Source organism: Megalopta genalis, unplaced genomic scaffold (assembly GCF_051020955.1).
Source record: "Megalopta genalis isolate 19385.01 unplaced genomic scaffold, iyMegGena1_principal scaffold0021, whole genome shotgun sequence".
Lineage (NCBI taxonomy): Eukaryota > Metazoa > Arthropoda > Insecta > Hymenoptera > Halictidae > Megalopta > Megalopta genalis.
In genome coordinates, this window is record NW_027476091.1 from 262,501 (window position 1) to 277,500 (window position 15,000).

The window sequence follows — 15,000 nt, forward strand, 5'->3', positions numbered from 1 at the left end:
ACTAACGCGATATAGAACGATCAAGCGTTGCACTAACGCGATATAGAACGATCAAGCGTTGCACTAACGCGATTTAGAAGGATCAAGCGTTGCACTAACGCGATATAGAACGATCAAGCGTTGCACTAACGCGATTTAGAAGGATCAAGCGTTGCACTAACGCGATATAGAACGATCAAGCGTTGCACTAACGCGATATAGAACGATCAAGCGTTGCACTAACGCGATTTAGAAGGATCAGACGTTGCAAAACCATGATATAGAAAGATCAGACGTTGCATTCGGCGAAAATTAAGCTTCCTATTGGTCAGTCGCGTTTCCGTGCCCAACCGAGCACAGGCCGGAATGCCGCTGATGTTGGCTCTATTTTCCAAAGCAACACGCCGCTGGCACTTTGTGTTTTTCAAGGTTACGGAAAGCAATACGCCGCTGGTACGAACCAATACGCCGCTGGAAAAAAAGCAATACGCCGCTGGTACGAACCAATACGCCGCTGGTACGAACCAATACGCCGCTGGTACTTTGTAATAAGAATTACATTATAAGATAGAAAGCACTACGCCGCTGGACATAAAATCTCCATTATCCGAACGAAAGCAATACGCCGCTGGTACTTTATTTTATTATAATAATTTAATTATAAGACAGAAACCGCTGGTACTTAGTAATAAAATCTCCATTATCCGAACGAAAGTAACACGCCGCTGGTACTTTATTTTATTATAATAATTTAATTATAAGACAGAAACCGCTGGTACTTAGTAATAAAATCTCCATTATCCGAACGAAAGTAACACGCCGCTGGTACTTTATTTTATTATAATAATTTAATTATAAGACAGAAACCGCTGGTACTTGGTTGTAAAATCTCCATTATCCGAACGAAAGCAATACGCCGTTGGTACTTGGTTATAAAATTTTCATTACAAAATAGAAAGCAATATGCCGCTGGTTATATTAATGTAATCTTATGGAAAGCATTACGCCGCTGGAATTTTGACCATTGCAATAATCGATCGGAAGCTATACACAGCAAGGAATACGAATATTATACCAAGAGATCGAAAACAATACGCTGTTCGGACGTTTTGACTAGCTGTCGCACAGTGCAGACGCGCCGACCCGTCGCTCCGCATTTCGAGCGCAATTTCAGTGGTTTTTCAGTTCAGAAAATTACAGAGAGTGTTTGGTTGTGTTGCAGGAGTCAAACTGAATGATTTGATGCATAAAGTTTAATTAAACTCCCATTAGTTTGCCGGGAAACATCGATTCTTCCGATCTAGAAAGAGACAGAGACAGTCGATCCGCGTTATGTTAAATATTTCAAGGTTCCCGATTCCACAAAATTATAAAAAGTATACGGCTGTGTAGCAGGGATCAAAACGAGTAATTTCATGTATAAAGTTTGATAAAACTCCCAATAGCTTGCCGGGAAACATCGATTTTTCCGATCTAGAAAGAGACAGAGATAGACGATCCGCGTTATGTTAAATATTTCAAGGTTCCCGATTCCACAAAATTATAAAAAGTATACGGCTGTGTAGCAAGGATCAAAACGAGTAATTTCGTGTATAAAGTTTAATTAAACTCCCATTAGTTTGCCGGGAAACATCGATTCTTCCGATCTAGAAAGAGACAGAGACAGTCGATCCGCGTTATGTTAAATATTTCAAGGTTCCCGATTCCACAAAATTATAAAAAGTATACGGCTGTGTAGCAGGGATCAAAACGAGTAATTTCATGTATAAAGTTTGATTAAACTCCCAATAGCTTGCCGGGAAACATCGATTTTTCAGATCTAGAAAGAGACAGAGATAGACGATCCGCGTTATGTTAAATATTGCAAGGTTCCCGATTCCACAAAATTATAAAAAGTATACGGCTGTGTAGCGGGGATCAAAACGAGTAATTTCGTGTATAAAGTTTAATTAATATCCCATTACTTTGCCGGGAAACATCAATACTTCGATCGCGCGAGAGAGACAGAGAAACGAACAGTCTTTTTTTCGATTTACGGCTAAAATAAATTTTTCTCATTTTATTCAATAACATATTCCTGCTTAAATAACTTTTTTACATAGGGATTAAGCATTTAGAACGATACATTGTTTAAAATAAGGGCACTTTACTCTTGACATTTTACGGTTTTTTCAATTTTCTGAAAAATCCTATCATTAGATTTTTTTAAAAATACGATATTCTTGCTTAACTAACGTTTCTACATAGGGATTAAGCATTTAGAACGAAATCTAATGTACGAAAATGGCACTTTACTCTTGACATTTTTCGGTTTTTTCAATTTTCTGGGAAATCCTATGATTAGATTTTTTTAAAAATACGATATTCTTGCTTAACTAACGTTTTTACATAGGGATTAAGCATATAGAACGAAATCTAATGTAGGAAAATGGTACTTTACTCTTGATCGGTACGTTGGGACTTGGAAAATATTCGGGCGTTCCAATCGCTCGTCTGTTGCATCATAGCGCGTCTCGGCGCAATCGACCGATTCGCTCGATCCATTATTTTCGATTTACGGCTAAAATAAATTTTTCTCATTTTATTCAATAACATATTCCTGCTTAAATAACTTTTTTACATAGGGATTAAGCATTTAGAACGATACATTGTTTAAAATAAGGGCACTTTACTCTTGACATTTTACGGTTTTTTCAATTTTCTGAAAAATCCTATCATTAGATTTTTTTAAAAATACGATATTCTTGCTTAACTAACGTTTCTACATAGGGATTAAGCATTTAGAACGAAATCTAATGTCAGAAAATGGCTCTTTACTCTTGACATTTTTCGGTTTTTTCAATTTTCTGGAAAATCCTATCATTAGATTTTTTTAAAAATACGATATTCTTGCTTAACTTTTTTTTTTTTTTTTTTTTTTTTTTAACGTGGGGGAAATCTGCAGGTCAGACACCCCCGCTCCGCCCGAAGGGCGGAGGGGGGGTAGTGCGGGGTTCGACCCGCTAAAACCCCCACGGCGGCCTAGGGCGCTGGCGATTAACGGGGGAGCCACGGGAACTCTTCAAGAACACGACCGCAGCTCCCCCTCGCCTGGCCGGCCACCAGGATGGAGCGGTGGCCGGCCGCGTCCCGGGGGGAGATTAATCCTCCCCCCCATGAATCATCTTGATTCGGCGGTGCGGGGGACCGCAGCCCACACCGCCTCTTCACGACGGCCGCACCAGCGGCCGTCGGGGGCGACGGTTTTGTCGCCCCCACTTTAACATAGGGCATCCTCGGTTGGCGGGCGGCGGGCAATTAAACCGGCATGGTCCGGTACACCCGCCGCCCGCCTAGTATCAGCTACTCGGGGGGGGCTCTAGGCGTGGGCGCACACGCCGCACCCCCCGCTCACGGCGACCCCGCTCGGCAGCCTCCTTCTGCAACATTACCTGTTCGCAGAAGGCTATGGCTGCCGCCCATTTTGTCGGGCTCTCCAGCATGGCCCCAACTAAGCTGGAGAGAGCGAGGTTGCCACCAACTTCCCTAGTTAGGACTCGGCGCAGCACTGAAAAGGCGGGGCACACCTCCAGTGTATGCTGCGCCGAGTCCTCCTCCGCGCCACAGTGGTGGCACACCGTCGTCGCTTCCCGACCGATGCGACACAGGTAGACACCGAAGCAGCCATGCCCGGTGAATACCTGCGTCGCACGGTAGGAGAGCCTGCCAAACCGCCTCTCCCGCCACGAGGTGAAGTGTGGCAGGAGAGCCCCGGGGTCGCGCTCGGCGGCATGGGAGCAAAGCTCCGCATGCCATCTGGCGAGCGCTAGTCCCCGGGCCTGGAGTTCGAAGCCGTCGACCGCCTCCTGCTCCGGCGGGTCCCCCCGAGCCCGGCCAGCGATGCATATGCGCCTATAGACATAGGCGCGCATCGCCGCCTGCAGCTCGAAGGGAATTTCTCCCGCCAGAGCAAGCGCCGCCACGGTAGACGCGGTGCGGTAACCCCGTATGAGGCGAAGGGCCATTTGCCTCTGAAGCCGGCGCAACAACAAAGTGATGCGCCGGCTTGCCCTCGCGGACGGCCCCCAGATCGGGGCGCCGTACAAGGCCATGGACCTCACCACGCCCAGGTATAGACGACGCACCATGTTATCCGGTCCCCCGAGATTGGGCAACAGGCGGCCGAGCGAGGCCGCCGCCCTCTCAACTCGGGGGACGAGGCGGCCGAAATGCGCCCCGAATCTCCAGTGGCTGTCGAGGATCAGTCCGAGATACTTGATCTCGGACTTCACCTCGACGCAGGCTCCTCCAACCCAGATCCACGATCCGGCCGGTGGCCGCGACCGAGGCCGTCCAAACCAGACGGCCTCGGCCTTCTCCGGGGCCATCTTCAGCCCCAGATCGTGGATCTTCGCGACGACGGCTGCCACCGCAACCTCCGCTCGTCGGATGGTCCTCTCGAAGGTGTCCCCGACGGTGACCACTAACGTGTCGTCCGCATAGCAGACGACAGTGGCACCGTCGGGCAGGGAGGCCTTCAGGACTGCGTTATATCCCAGGTCCCACAGGAGTGGTCCTAACACGGACCCCTGTGGGACCCCGCAGTCCACTTCCCTCCGTATCGTCCCGTACCGGCCCGGGTATTCCACCCACCTGTCCCGCAGGTAGGCCCCGATCACCCGCCTCAGATAGGGAGGCACCTGGTGTTCAACCAGGGCCTCCCTAATGGCGGACCAGGGCAGGGGGGGGGTGTTAAATGCATTGACGATGTCGATCGACACCGCCAAGCACACCCCGCCCCGTGCCACGGCATTGTCCGAGAGGGACTTTAGACGGTCGATTGCGTCGACCGTCGATCGCCCCTCCCGGAAGCCGAACTGGCAGTCCGCCAGATCGGGGCCAACGCGGGACAGGTGCCTGGCGAGGCGGGCAGCAATAATCTTCTCAAAGATCTTGCCCACCTCGTCCAGGAGGCAAATGGGCCGGTACGCGGAGGGAGAATCCGCAGGCCTCCCATCCTTCCTTAAGAGGACCATCCGACTTCTCCTCCAGAGGTCCGGGAACACCCCGGACCTCAGGAGCCCGGAGAAGAGGCTTCTGAGCCTCCCGCCCAGGACGCTCATGGCAAGCAACCAGACCCGGCCGGGGATACCGTCCGGCCCCGGGGCAGTATTCTTGCCCCGAAGCCATTTGACTACCCCGGCCATTTCCTCCGGCGCGACCTCCAGATCCGGGGACCACTCATTTCCCTCTAGCTGAGGGACGGGCCGGGACGCCTCCCCGCTGACGGGGAATAACGCGTCCACGACCCGTCCGAGCATCCCCGGATCCAGGTTTTCCGACAGAGGGGGCGCCCAGGAACGCAAACGTCCCATCGCCATTTTGTATGGGCGCCCCCACGGATCTCGGTTCAGAGACCCGAGAAAGTCGCGCCAGGCCTGGCTCTTCGCCTGCCTGATGGCCAGCTGCAGGGCGACCACCTTCTCCCTGTATCGCCCATACAGCTGGATAGCCAGCTCCACGTCGGAACGTCGTCGTCGACGGGCGCGGGCGTACTGGCGTCGCGCGCGGACGCACTCTGTGCGTAAATCCGCTATCGCGCGCGACCACCAGTACACCGCCTTCCTCGGGAAGACCCTGGCCCGGGGCATGGCGACGTCGCAAATCGACGTCATTGCGCCCCGGAACCAATGGGCCTCCCTTGTCCCGTCGACTGGCCCGGCCGGTGTTGCCGGCCAGGCCACGACGTGGGCTGCCGCCATCAGAGCGTCCTGGTCGAGGCGCTTCAGCGCCCACCGCGGCTGAGGCGATCCCTCATCAGCGGGGCGACGTCGGGGTGTCGATGGGGCGGCGGAGAGGCCGAGAACAATGTATCTGTGGTCGGATAGCGTCTCGACCTCCTCCGCCACCCTCCACCCCGTAATACGGCGCACGGCCGGGGGCGTTGCCCATGATAGGTCAACGATGGACCCCCCGTTGTACCGCACGCACGTATGGACCGAGCCCGTGTTTAGGAGACGGAGCTCGAGTCCCGCCGCCCAATCAAGCACCTCCCGGCCCCTCGGGTCCGTCCTGGGGGAACCCCAAGCTGAAGACTTGGCGTTGAAGTCCCCCAGGACCAGCACCGGACGTGGCTGGCAGCGGGAGACGCATCTCCCCACCACGTCCAGAAACTGTTCAAACTCCACGAGGGACCACCTCGGAGGTGCGTAGATCGCCACAACCACGGTGCCGCCCCAGTCAACGGCCAGGTATCCCCGGCCGCGCTCGATAACGGAGCACGCCGGGGACCCCGGCCGACCTGCCCATATTATAACGGCGGAGCCGTCCAAGTCCCCCATCCAATGTGGATGGTCGGGGACCCGGTACGGCTCCGCCGCTACGGCCAACCCGGCACCCCACTCGGCCAGGAATTGCACGAAAAGATCTTGTGCCCTGACCGAGTGGTTCAGGTTGGCCTGAATAATAGGGCCAGTAGGCCCCATTATTCTGGCGCCTCAATCTCCATCGCTGCCGCGGGAGCGGTGGCGTCTGGGGTTTTATCAGCCCCAACCGCCCCCGCGGGCGCGACGGTGGCATCCTTTGGTGCCGGATCCTTTGTTTTAGGAGCTGCCACGGCGGCTGCCGCCTTGGCCGTCGTGGTTCTCCTCCCCCTGCTCCCTCTGCCGCGTCTCGCGCTGGCAGGGCACGCCCGGCTGCCGAGGCGGTGGCCGGCCGGCTTGCCAGCACCCGCGCAAAGCGGGCACTTTGGCTGTTCAGTGCAGCCAGCCACCTTGTGGTCCTGACTGCCGCACCCAAAACAGCAGCCGGACCGATCCTCGGCCGCAGTGCACCGCTGCCTTGTGTGGCCTAAGCCAAAGCAGCGGTAGCACTGCAAGGGCCGGGCGCTGAGGGCCTCCACTGTCGCCTGGGTCCAGCCCACTGTCAATTTGCCGGCGACCGCAACTTTGCGTGCGGCCGCAGCAGGGCACTGGACCCAGAGGGTGCCCAAACCAGAGGGGGAAGACCGGATTTCGCCGGTCCTCACATCCCCCCGGTCGCACCCTCCCACACGGGCGACAGCTTCGGCGACCTCCACCGGCGTGGTCGAGTCGACCAGGCCGCGCACCCTAAGGTCGGCCTTTTTGATTGGGCGCGCGACCTTCACGCCGGTCCCTGCCAGCGCGTCAGCCATCTTAGAGGCCAAGGCAGTGGCCTTGGCTGCTCCATCGGCTCCGGGGACCTCCAAAATTATGGCCCCCGTCACCGCTCTCCTGGGCTTCAGCGAGGCGATGCCAATTTCTGCCAGGTCTATTTTGGACCTGGCAGTGGTCATCGCCTCGGCATAACTCATCGCCCCGCCGGCCGGTACCGTTATAGTAACGGCGGCCGTGCGGGGCGGACGCGGCGGCAGGGGAGCCTTTTTGGGGGCAGCCGGTGCCACCCGCCTCGCCGCCCTCTGGGTCGAAGCAGCCTTGGCAGCTGCCGCGGGTTTATCCGCGGCAGCCGCCCTTTTGGCCTTCCGGCCAACTACCTTTGCCCACACCTCAGTTGGAGGTGTGGTGGAGGGCGGCGCAACAGTGGGGGCGGGCTGCAATTGCATCGCCTTAGCGACCACAGTCCCTCCCCCACTGCCACCCTTCTTCTTTCCCCCCCTCCTCTCCATCGGCAGAGGCGGGGCGGACGGCACGGGTGCCGCCGATCGCGGGCCTCGCACCCGCGGGACCAACTCCCTTCTGAACGATGCCAATTTGGCATCGATGAGGGAGCCGATCTTTGCCAGCAAGTCTGCTGGCACAACCGCGGGTGGGGGCGAGGACCCTCCTCGCCCAGGGGACTGGGGCCCCCGTGCGCCGACAACCGGGAGCAACCCCTTGCCCCCCCCAGGGGGCAGCGGCGGAGCCATCCCGGCAGCAGCCGGCCCCGCCTCCACCGCTTGACGGAGTCGGGCGACCTCCGCCCGTAACTCCGCCAACTGCTCCCTCAATGAGGCATTTTCGGCCTCTAACAGCCGGGTGGCGCTGGGAGCCGACCGAACTGCCAGCTCCGCTACGCCCACCCGGCTGTTCAGGGCCGCCGTCCGGAGGGACCGCACCGCGCTGGCCTTCAGTCCCGTCGCGGCACTGGATATCCTGGCCACATCGCCCAGGCACTCCATTACCGCGGCCGCAACGTCCCGCGTCGGGCGGCCCCGGAAATCCGCAGCGACCTCCACCTCATCAGGGAGTGGGTCGCACGAACTCGCGGGCCTCGGTCCCGGGGCAACCGGGTCGAAGATGCCCGCTATGAGGCTTTTCTCAGCCTCAGCCTGTCTCCGTTTGGCCTCTTGGAGGCCAACGTATTGCCCGGTCGTCGGTGGCCGGCCCCGTTTCCTCGTGGAGGTGCCCGGGACGCTCTGCGACGCGTGGTGGGAGGAGACGGAGAAGTCCGACTCCTCCCCCCCGTCGCAGTCGCCAAGGCCCTCCGCAGGCCTCTTGGTGCCGCGTGTGGCAGAATGCCTCCGCGACACCGGCTCTACACATCTGTTTAGGCGCACAATTGGCTCGCACGCCTCTCCCTCTCGCACGTTACCCCCCTCCCCGGTTATTTTTGAAAAAGAATCCATCACTGATCCCACGAGTGTGGTCGGAAAGGAGGTCACCCCGGGTAGAGCCGCCATACCCGGGGAAGGCTAATACGCCCGGGGGGTCGCCAGGTACCCCGGGGTTGTCCGCTAAAGATTGGTGCACCCACCAACCATAGCTGGCGCTTACTCCAGCTACGCCCTCTTCACCGCGCAACGCTGCTTGGGGCTAGGGATTTTTTAGAGAGGTTGTCATCCTCGCGGTCCGGCCGGTTAAGGCAAGACCCCCGTTCCTGTAAAACATGACCACAGGTTTACGGTATGTGTCCGACTTTAGTTGGCCCCTCACCTCAAGCCACTCCGGCTAGGTAGAACCTGCCAGGGAATAAAATCCCCGCCGGCACAGCCTTGAGGATCATTAGGGCACGAAGCCCCCCCACCACGACAAGGTAGCGGACACGGGGGGGATCATAGCGCGTCTCGGCGCAATCGACCGATTCGCTCGATCCATTATTTTCGATTTACGGCTAAAATAAATTTTTCTCATTTTATTCAATAACATATTCTTGCTTAGATAACTTTTTTACATAGGGATTAAGCATTTAGAACGATATAATGTTTAAAATAAGGGCTCTTTACTCTTGACATTTTACGGTTTTTTCAATTTTCTGGAAAATCCTATCATTAGATTTTTTTAAAAATACGATATTCTTGCTTAACTAACGTTTTTACATAGGGATTAAGCATTTAGAACGAAATCTAATGTCAGAAAATGGCACTTTACTCTTGACATTTTTCGGTTTTTTCAATTTTCTGGGAAATCCTATCATTAGATTTTTTTAAAAATACGATATTCTTGCTTAACTAACGTTTTTACATAGGGATTAAGCATTTAGAACGAAATCTAATGTAGGAAAATGGTACTTTACTCTTGATCGGTACGTTGGGACTTTGAAAATATTCGGGCGTACGCGGCGCGCTCGGCGCTTCGAACAGCTCCGGTGTCCCCATTATTTTCGATTTACGGCTAAAATAAATTTTTCTAATTTTTTTCAATAACATATTCCTGCTAAAATAACTTTTTTACATAGGGATTAAGCATTTAGAACGATACATTGTTTAAAATAAGGGCACTTTACTCTTGACATTTTACGGTTTTTTCAATTTTCTGAAAAATCCTATCATTAGATTTTTTTAAAAATACGATATTCTTGCTTAGCTAACGTTTCTACATAGGGATTAAGCATTTAGAACGAAATCTAATGTCAGAAAATGGCACTTTACTCTTGACATTTTTCGGTTTTTTCAATTTTCTGGAAAATCCTATCATTAGATTTTTTTAAAAATACGATATTCTTGCTTAACTAACGTTTTTACATAGGGATTAAGCATTTAGAACGAAATCTAATGTAGGAAAATGGTACTTTACTCTTGACATTTTTCGGTTTTTTTAATTTTCTGGAAAATCCTATCATTAGATTTTTTTAAAAATACGATATTCTTGCTTAACTAACGTTTTTACATAGGGATTAAGCATTTAGAACGAAATCTAATGTAGGAAAATGGTACTTTACTCTTGATCGGTACGTTGGGACTTGGAAAATATTCGGGCGTTCCAATCGCTCGTCTGTTGCATCATAGCGCGTCTCGGCGCAATCGGCCGATTCGCTCGACCCATTATTTTCGATTTACGGCTAAAATAAATTTTTCTAATTTTTTTCAATAACATATTCTTGCTTAAATAACTTTTTTACATAGGGATTAAGCATTTAGAACGATACATTGTTTAAAATAAGGGCACTTTACTCTTGTCATTTTACGGTTTTTTCAATTTTCTGAAAAATCCTATCATTAGATTTTTTTAAAAATACGATATTCTTGCTTAACTAACGTTTCTACATAGGGATTAAGCATTTAGAACGAAATCTAATGTCAGAAAATGGCACTTTACTCTTGACATTTTTCGGTTTTTTCAATTTTCTGGAAAATCCTATCATTAGATTTTTTTAAAAATACGATATTCTTGCTTAACTAACGTTTTTACATAGGGATTAAGCATTTAGAACGAAATCTAATGTAGGAAAATGGTACTTTACTCTTGATCGGTACGTTGGGACTTAGAAAATATTCGGCCGTACGCGGCGCGTCTCGGCGCTTCGAACAGCTCCGGTGTCCCCATTATTTTCGATTTACGGCTAAAATAAATTTTTCTAATTTTTTTCAATTACATATTCTTGCTTAAATAACTTTTTTACATAGGGATTAAGCATTTAGAACGACATGTTGTTTAAAATAATGGTACTTTACTCTTGTGATTTTTCGGTTTTTTTTGATTATTTTGAAAAATAAATTTTTGTAATTTTTTTAAATACGATATTCGTGATCAGTGAACGATTTCACATATGGATTAAGCATTTAGAATCGTGCGGACGCGTTATTAAAAAAGTTTACTCGATGCGATGGGACTTTAAAAAGTTTGTGAAAATTTTCATATTGGGAAAAAATGTGTAATTTTTTGTCTAGTTTACGGTAGTGTAATTTATTTTAATGTTTACTATAAAAATTTTTTTCGTTCGTTCACGCGCTATGTTACAACAGCACGGCCGGGCGGTCTGTTGCCGCGGCGGTTTACACTCATAAGCGCGCGTGCTATTCGGCCGGCGGCGCCGGCGTCCTTGCCGGCCGTTCGGTATCTATAAGAGATACACGGTCCGTGCGAGGCGGACGGAGCAGAGCGGGTTTTGGGCCAATTCTACGATCTCGGTCGAGAAGCTGTCTCAGAGCTCCTTCGGGGCTTCGGTCCTGACTGTTTCGTGCCGTTTACGTTACGGACTTTTCTCCACACAGCGTGGCCACGGGTCGGTGTCTTTGACCGAATGGCCCATATGTGGCAAGCCCTACGGGGTTGGTTACCCGTATGCACTTTGTATGTATACTCGTACTCACTGAGCAATCGACTCTTCTGTCCGAGCGATGGAAAAATTTTTTAAAATGCATCTGTAAGATTTGGAAGCAAATCGTACCAATTGAAAACTGTGGCTAAAATGAATAGCCCAGTGGAGAGAGAAAACTATCAAAAAACTGATTTTTTAAATCAAGAGGTGTCAGAAATCGAAATGCCTAGCGCGAGCGGAAGAACACGCTTTCTCGCCAGTCCAGCATGTGTCCTGTCCGTTCTTCCTCGGCTTGCCGATTTTGCCCAGATCAGAGGTTTCGTGCTTCCGGCGGTCAGAAGATCAGCGTGAGCGTACGCGCTTCCACGACTATGGCATCACCCATGTACTTTTTCCTTTGAATATATTTGAGTACATAAGAAATATTAAAACATATAGAGAGAACTGTGTCTTGGATCTTAAAAATTTGTCAATAGCGATGATATATTATTACTTAACTTGAAGTATTTGTACGTTTTAGCTGGGACGTACATTTATCTTACAAGATGTTAATAGCGAGACTCTTGAAGATAAAATTATCTTGTGATTTTATGAAGGCAAAGATAGAAACGTACGAAGCTGGCGTACGTAGAAAAATGTGATTTTATGATAGAACAAAAATATAATACGTACGTTTTTGGGCGTACGGTAAAATATCTGTATGGTAGAAAAATGAAAGAAATTGAGCGTTAAAGAAGATATGTTACAAGCGCGGAATGTGGCAAAACTTGTACATATTTGAAAGAGAAAAATGGTGTGTCGACCTGACATATATATATGAAACAGGCGACGATGGAAAAGGATTTAAATTTTGTCCATTTTATATATACATATTGTATAGTTCCCTGGTTGATCCTGCCAGTAGTCATATGCTTGTCTCAAAGATTAAGCCATGCATGTCTCAGTACATGCCGTATTAAGGTGAAACCGCGAATGGCTCATTAAATCAGTTATGGTTTCTTAGATCGTACTAAAATTTACTTGGATAACTGTGGTAATTCTAGAGCTAATACATGCAAAACAGAGTTCCGACCAGAGATGGTAGGAACGCTTTTATTAGATCAAAACCAATCGGTGGCGGGTGTTTACACTCGTCCATCGTTTGCTTTGGTGACTCTGAATAACTTTGTGCTGATCGCATGGTCTTATAGCACCGGCGACGCATCTTTCAAATGTCTGCCTTATCAACTGTCGATGGTAGGTTCTGCGCCTACCATGGTTGTAACGGGTAACGGGGAATCAGGGTTCGATTCCGGAGAGGGAGCCTGAGAAACGGCTACCACATCCAAGGAAGGCAGCAGGCGCGCAAATTACCCACTCCCGGCACGGGGAGGTAGTGACGAAAAATAACGATACGGGACTCATCCGAGGCCCCGTAATCGGAATGAGTACACTTTAAATCCTTTAACGAGGATCCATTGGAGGGCAAGTCTGGTCCCAGCAGCCGCGGTAATTCCAGCTCCAATAGCGTATATTAAAGTTGTTGCGGTTAAAAAGCTCGTAGTTGAATCTGTGTGTCACAGTGTCGGTTCATCGCTCGCGGTGTTTAACTGGCATTATGTGGTACGTCCTACCGGTGGGCTTTGCTCTTCACGGGGCGGTCCAACTAATATCCCATCGCGGTGCTCTTCACTGAGTGTCGAGGTGGGCCGGTACGTTTACTTTGAACAAATTAGAGTGCTCAAAGCAGGCTACCTTCGCCTGAATACTGTGTGCATGGAATAATGGAATAGGACCTCGGTTCTATTTTGTTGGTTTTCGGAACCCCGAGGTAATGATTAATAGGGACAGATGGGGGCATTCGTATTGCGACGTTAGAGGTGAAATTCTTGGATCGTCGCAAGACGGACAGAAGCGAAAGCATTTGCCAAAAATGTTTTCATTAATCAAGAACGAAAGTTAGAGGTTCGAAGGCGATCAGATACCGCCCTAGTTCTAACCATAAACGATGCCAGCTAGCGATCCGCCGAAGTTCCTACGATGACTCGGCGGGCAGCTTCCGGGAAACCAAAGCTTTTGGGTTCCGGGGGAAGTATGGTTGCAAAGCTGAAACTTAAAGGAATTGACGGAAGGGCACCACCAGGAGTGGAGCCTGCGGCTTAATTTGACTCAACACGGGAAACCTCACCAGGCCCGGACACCGGAAGGATTGACAGATTGATAGCTCTTTCTTGATTCGGTGGGTGGTGGTGCATGGCCGTTCTTAGTTGGTGGAGCGATTTGTCTGGTTAATTCCGATAACGAACGAGACTCTAGCCTGCTAAATAGACGTAATTATGGTATCTCGAAGGCTCTCGGCTTCTGCCGGTGGGGTTTTTACTACCAACGTACAAACAAATCTTCTTAGAGGGACAGGCGGCTTCTAGCCGCACGAGATTGAGCAATAACAGGTCTGTGATGCCCTTAGATGTTCTGGGCCGCACGCGCGCTACACTGAAGGAATCAGCGTGTGTTCCCTGGCCGAAAGGCCCGGGTAACCCGCTGAACCTCCTTCGTGCTAGGGATTGGGGCTTGCAATTATTCCCCATGAACGAGGAATTCCCAGTAAGCGCGAGTCATAAGCTCGCGTTGATTACGTCCCTGCCCTTTGTACACACCGCCCGTCGCTACTACCGATTGAATGATTTAGTGAGGTCTTCGGACTGGTGCGCGGCAATGTTTCGTCATTGCCGATGATGCCGGGAAGATGACCAAACTTGATTATTTAGAGGAAGTAAAAGTCGTAACAAGGTTTCCGTAGGTGAACCTGCGGAAGGATCATTACAATGTTCCAATATATCTCAAAGAGAGAGAGGAGAGGAGGAGAGAAAATGAATTCGATTAGTTTGTGGATAAGAATTCATATAAAAAAAAAGATATTGTTGAGCCCGCCAGATCATTCGTGCGTGATTTACACGGCCAGACGTGTGTACTACACGTATTAGGCCTTTGATCTGCGTTGCGTAGGCCATCTTCTCGATAGAGAGAAAGCCAATGTATTCTTTTTTCTTTCTTTACACACACACACACAGTTGTAGTAGGACAGGGAGGGATGCGAGCGTGCTAATCACGCTTCCTCAAGTCTTCGCTGTGGTGTAAAAAAAAAAGAAAAAAAGGAATCGTTGGGAAAGTCCAAAGGACGAAAATATCGGGCAGTCTGAAGATAACTTAATGCTCGTTTACATTGGTATCAAGAGAGACCGGCTTGTGTAGCTCGTTTCAATGCTGTGTCGTTGTCATTGACACCCTACTCTGTTGCGCGCTAGTGGCAGCATGAGCGTGGGACGTATATATATATGACACCCAGCTAGAGCCGGCCGTGAGTCCGTCCGGTGTAAATAACGACGAAAGGAGAGAGAAACTTTTCGAATCCAGTATCGGGTTGATAATTGTCCAGTTTGAATATCCATATCCCCGTCGTTTTTGGAGGTGATATACTCTCTGTGTTTCTTCGATAGAAGGCTTTTCAATGTTCTATTCGCTCCGACCGTCGAACTTGCAAGAAAACAGTGGTTTTGGATTTCCTCGTACATATATATATGGTTTCGACGGAAATATCTCGTTCTTTAAGGGACAATTATGTCGTCG

At 50.2% G+C, this 15,000-nt stretch overlaps 1 non-coding gene across 1 annotated transcript; it reads left to right on the forward strand.

Annotated features, from left to right (window-relative positions):
• The first annotated feature begins 12,275 nt into the window (after window positions 1-12,275).
• LOC143260848 (small subunit ribosomal RNA) lies at window positions 12,276-14,196 on the forward strand. The gene has a single exon (XR_013035120.1). It is a non-coding gene; the product is annotated as a small subunit ribosomal RNA (ribosomal RNA).
• The last annotated feature ends 804 nt before the right edge of the window (window positions 14,197-15,000 follow it).